Consider the following 6,182-nt stretch of genomic DNA (forward strand, 5'->3'; position numbering starts at 1 on the left):
AAGTATAATAATAATATTAAAAATAATAATAATAAACTTTATTTATAGAGCACCTTTCATACAAATAGTGCTTTGGTGCTTTAAAAACCAAGCTTAAAAGTAAAATATTAAAATTGAGAGATATACTTTCAGTTGTCAAGGAAAATACAGCAATACAGTAAAGCAACATACATGTCAACTAAATAAATAAAAATTAGGAAAGTCGTAATAAAATAAGAACAATTAAAGAGAACTAAAAAAAGAAACAGAAATAGAAAGAACAAAGAACCACTTTAACTAAAAGCAACATTTTCAAATGTTTTTTAAAACAATGTACCGAGCTTGACTGCCTAATAAAAAGTGGAAGTGAGTTTCATAATTTAGAAGCATAAAAACAAAAAGCAGCCTCTCCACTCTTTCTGCATTTCACATGTGGTATTTGCAGTAGGCCAGTATGTGCAGATCTCAGGTCACGTATAGGAACATATGAAGACAGACATTCAGTAAGGTACAGACGTGCTAGGTCGCTTAAAGCTTAAAAAACAAGTAAAATAACTTTCAAATTTATCCTAGATAATACAGGTGACCAGTGAAGTTTTTTCAAAACAGGAATGATATTCTCTTTCTTGTATTTGTTAGGATCTGTGCTACTGCATTTCGAACAAGTAGTAAGGGATTTATTGTTTTCTTGGGAAGCCCACAAAACAGAGCATTATAATCATATCCACATCAATGTGAGCAATGGAGAAGTCAAATTAACGTGTCTAAATATCATCTAGTTCTATCCCAGGGAAGAGGGCTGTTGCCTACACAGACGACAAGACACAAAACACTCAACTGTGCAAAACACGCATAAGGACATCAGTCAGGAGGAACAAGGTAAAGTGTTTTTTCTTCTTCACCATGGTCATGTAGTTTCACTCCAAGCACTGTCATATGAAATAACTGTGGAAACGACCTCCCCAACATTTTGGGCTGTTGCATTTTGCTTCAATGAATTTTAACGTTTTCTTTTAGACATTAAGAGGAAGGACACATTCACCCTTGGTAGAGATTCAGTTGTTCTATGAGACGTCAAGGTGAGAATTAACCACTTCAGGGATAAGTCAATCCACATAACTGAAAAAGGGGCAATGAACAGGATATGGGGATTTTGCTAGTTATAAAGTACAATAATCATCATTACATGATCTAAGACTACTGAAGTATAAGCTGTGTCCCTGACTGATTAATTAGCAAATTCATCTTTGTAGAGTGCAGCTACTATCTATTCAGTGGCATTTCCTTAAAACAACTGTATTCCCACATTCTGAATATGGAGTGAGATCATGTAGAGAATGTTGGACTTGTAATAACTAATTGAAGGATAATAATAATCAACGAAAGTGCTTAAAAGTATCAACAAATGCCTTTAAAGTACTTGACACGTACTTTGCTTTCAAAAGTGAAACATAATTAATGCTTAGGTAAGATTTCTCTTGACTTCTCAGGAGTATACTAACTCCAAGGACAAGTAACATCACAAACCATTATTTAAGTGCTGATGTTGGAGCTGCAATACTACTACCAAGACAAAAAATGATACAGGTAACACTGCTTTCAGATTTCTAAGAATTGCTAAAATAGTATGTTTACAGAGCATTTAGAGTCTCATAGAGAAAATAAGTTGAGAATATGACAAGTTCCTACCATCTCAAACACTGCCAATCTAGAACAAAAAGAAAGTACTTGAACGCCTACAGTAATTGAACACAAACCAGAACATATCAGTGCATGACAATGAAAAGTAGCCACAAGATGATTCTACCCTTTCAAGTCCCAAAAAGGACCGAGGAACTTACCGGAGGCGATACCTGGATTTCAAACAGAGTACAATGTAGCCACTGTAAGGGAGAAGATCACAGAGAGCTCTTCTCAGATTGCTCAGAGTCAGCCCCAGCACCCTGTCCTGACTGAAGCAGACAAAGTGGTCAAACAGGTAGGTAGAAATGAGTAAGGAACAGAGAGTATGGTTATTCTTGCATTGTTTTGTTCGTCTGTCAAAGAAAAGAGTGCTTCTGACTTTTGTCAATGTTCATCTTTATTTTAGGAGAAGAACAAACAGTGGTATCACACTTTGCTCAAGTGTATGATACCATGTGTGTACAGCAGACATCACCAAAGGAACAGGAGACACCTGAGTAGAGAACAAGAATATGAAAAGACTGATGAAAAAAAGCACCAGGAGAAATCCATTGAATATGCACAATCTCGTACAGTATTTCAATGAAAAGTTTCAGTGTTGTTTTTAGTGTCGTCGTATTGCATACATTTAAAACAATGTGTCTTGTTTAATGAACAAGATCATTTACTTTAGTAAAAAGTGTTGTTTACTGTAGTCCTAGCATGGATGCAATTGTTAGAAAAAACTTGAATGAAAAACTGAATGTTTCATACAATATGGGTTTCTGTTAACCCACACACCTAAGTGAAATGTTTGATTACGTTTACAAGACATAACACATAGTTCAGTTGAGTGTGAAAGGGAACAACAATGAAAGTCACAAACAAAACATTTGTGAAGGACTTGATGAATGTTTTTTCTTTAGAAATTACAAAAAATAAAGAATTTTTCAACAAGATGTCTTTCTATAGCGAGTTTCATTTGAGATAGTCTTTTCTTAGAAGTGCAAGAGTGGTATTCCCTACAACTTATTCCCCAATGTGATCATTCTCAGAAATTAGGAGACGGAAACCACACCTACTGTAATATTAGACCTTGTAACAAGGCAACTTGGTTTCAATGGCTTAAAAGGTGCAGAAAGAGGCTTATGTATAATGACCTCCAGTGTCCCACAGGTTTTCCCACAGGTTTGTTGTGCCAGTGCCAGAGTTTCATGCAATTAAATGAGGACCTCTTTCTCACACCACATATGTTATACTTTCAATGGGAAAAAAGGAAATATTAGAATTGTATACATTTTAAAGCCATGTGTTCATATTTGGTAGAAGCCCTAACAACACCTAAAAAACACCTAACAACGGGTGCAGGACCGAATTAGGGCAATACCCACTATTGATAAACATACAGAAAACAAAATTAAAGTACTGGCTTTAATATTAGCCAGACACAGCTGGATGAGCTCTACCAGCCAGGACAGGCTAATAAGATACACTCCACAGACATTCACAACAGTGACATATCATAAACACTTGAATTACTTATCTACTCTCTCGAAACAAAATTTCGAGAAAAAACACATTGCCCAACGTTTGAAAGCACCTTGCATTACATTGCTTGAAAAACAATTTTATTTCGAAGGAATTATGGATCGGGAATTCTTCGAGGAAGTCGGGGTCACACAGCATGCCGCCCCATATATCAGGGAGCACATTGGATCAAGGCACAGTCTCTTTCAAGACAACGATCCGAAACACACAGCAGCAAGGGCGAGGCTTATAGCAGAACGAGTGAACTGGGTGAAAACTCCAGCCGAATCTCCAGATTTAAATCCAATAGAGATGGTATGGCATTAGCTGAAAGACTATGTTTGGAAAACTCCTAAACCCAGCACAAAGCAAGAACTGATACTGATACAATGTCTGTTGATACTGATACTGTATGAGTAGGGCTGTTTCACCACTCCTTTTTTTTTGTTGCATACAGCAGTACTTCTTATGGTAGTACTTAAGTACAGTACAGTAGGTACTTACATTAGTACTTCTCACATTAAAAAAGTTAGATGTTAGCATAAACTATTAGTGAATAAAAAATATTAAACTTAGCACTGTAATAAATTATGCTAATATTAAATTCGATTCTGCTCTGAGAATGTAGGGGGAAGGAAAAATGCCAGTGGTCTTTTCACTGATGAACTTGTGCCTGATGAACACCACTGCGTCACACCACACAGCTGCAAGTGCACCTCACTGTGCCCGACCACCACTGCATCACACAACTGCCAGCGCACCTCACCATGCCGGGCCACCACGGCGTCACAACACACAGCTGCCAGCGCACCTCAAAGTACCCGGCCACCAGTGGGTCACACCACACAGCTGCCAGCGCAGCTCACCATGCCAGGCCAGCACTGAGTCACACCATACAGCTGCCAGCGAACCTCACTGTGCCAGGCCACCACTGCGTCACACCACACAGCCGCCAGTGCACCTCACCGTGCCAAGCCACCACTGCGTCACACAGCTGCCAGCACACCTCACCGTACCAGGCCACAACTGTGTCACACAGCTGCCAGCACACCTCACCGTACCAGGCCACAACTGCGTCACACAGCTGCCAGCACACCTCACCGAGCACGGCCACAAATGCATCACGCAGCTGCCAGCACACCTCACCGAGCACGGCCACAGATGCATCACGCAGCTGCCAGCGCACCTCACCGTATTCTGCCACAGCTGCGTCACACATCTGCCAACGCACCTCACTGTGCCCAGCCACCACTGCGTCACACAGCTGCCAGCACACCTCACTGTGCCCGGCCACCACTTCATCATACAACTGCCAGTACACCTGACCGTGCAAGGCCACCACTGCGTCACACAGCTACCAGCGCACCTCACCGTGCCAGGCCACCACTGCGTCACACAGTTGCCAGCGCACCTCACCGTGCCAGGCCACCACTGCGTCACACAGCTGCCAGCACACCTCACAGTGCCAGGCCACCACTGCGTCAAACCACACAGGTGCCAGTGCACCTCACTGTGCCTAGCAGCCACTGCATCACACAGCTGAAAGCACAACTCACCGTGCCAGGACACCACTGTGTCACACCACACAGCTGCCAGCACACCTCACCATGCCAGGCACCCACAGAGTCACACCACACATCTGCCAGCACACCTCACCGTGCCGGGCCACCACTGCGTCACACCACACAGCCGCCAGTGCACCTCAGCGTGCCAGGCCACCACTGAGTCACACCACACAGCCACCAGCGCACCTCACCGTGCCAGGCCAGCACTGAGTCACGCCACACAGCCACCAGCGCACCTCACCGTGCCAGGCCACCACTGAGTCACGCCACACAGCCACCAGCGCACCTCACCGTGCCACGCCAGCACTGAGTCACGCCACACAGCCACCAGCGCACCTCACCGTGTCAGGCCACCACTGCGTCACACCACACTGCCACCAGCGCACCTCACCGTGCCAGGCCAGCACTGAGTCACGCCACACAGCCACCAGCGCACCTCACCGTGCCAGGCCACCACTGCGTCACACATCTGCCAACGCACCTCACCGTGCCAGGCCACCACTACGTCAAACCACACAGCTGCCAGTGCACCTCACCATAACAGGCCACCACTACGTCAAACCACACAGCTGCCAGTGCACCTCACCGTGACAGGCCACCACTGAGTCACACCACACAGCCGCCAGCGCACCTCACCGTGCAAGGCCACCACTGCGTCACACAGCTGCCAGCGCACCTCACCGTGCCAGGCCACCACTGCATCACTCCACACAGCCGCCAGCGCACATCACTGTGCCAGGCCACCACTGCGTCACACAGCTGAAATCGCACTTCACCGTGCCAAGCCACAACTCTGTCACACAGCTGCCAGCAGACCTCACCGTGCCCGGCCACCACTGCATCACACAGCTGCCAGCGCACCTCACCATACCAGGCCACCACTACGTCAAACCACACAGGTGCCAGTGCACCTCACTGTGCCCAGCAGCCACTGCATCACACAGCTGAAAGCACAATTCACCGTGCCAGGACACCACTGTGTCACACCACACAGCTGCCAGTGCACCTCACCGTGCCAGGCCACCACTGCGTCACACCACACAGCTGCCAGTGCACCTCAGCGTGTCAGACCGCCACTGCGTCACACCACACAGCCACCAGCGCACCTCACCCTGCAAGCCCACCACTGTGTCACACCACACAGATGCCAGTGCACCTCACCGTGCCTGGCCACCACTTCATCATAGAATTGCCAGCGCACCTCAAAGTACCCGGCCACCAATGCGTCACACCACACAGCTGCCAGCATACCTCACCGTACCAGGCCACAACTGTGTCACACAGATGCCAGCACACCTCACCGTACCCTGCCACAGCTGCATCACACAGCTGAAAGCGCACCTCACCGTGCCAAGCCACCACTGCGTCAAACAGCTGCCAGCACACCTCACCGTGCCAGGCCACCACTGCGTCAGACCACACACAGCTGAAAGCGCACCTCAACGTGCC

The 6,182-nt window shown here is 46.2% G+C and overlaps 1 long non-coding RNA gene across 1 annotated transcript; it reads left to right on the forward strand.

Moving 5' to 3' along the window:
- Window positions 1–994: 994 nt before the first annotated feature.
- Window positions 995–2,536, forward strand: LOC138233645 (uncharacterized). The gene is made up of 4 exons (XR_011187575.1): window positions 995–1,058; window positions 1,470–1,566; window positions 1,796–1,957; window positions 2,069–2,536. It is a non-coding gene; the product is annotated as an uncharacterized lncRNA (long non-coding RNA).
- Window positions 2,537–6,182: the final 3,646 nt, after the last annotated feature.

Source organism: Lepisosteus oculatus, unplaced genomic scaffold (assembly GCF_040954835.1).
Source record: "Lepisosteus oculatus isolate fLepOcu1 unplaced genomic scaffold, fLepOcu1.hap2 HAP2_SCAFFOLD_68, whole genome shotgun sequence".
In the NCBI taxonomy this organism is placed as follows: domain Eukaryota; kingdom Metazoa; phylum Chordata; class Actinopteri; order Semionotiformes; family Lepisosteidae; genus Lepisosteus; species Lepisosteus oculatus.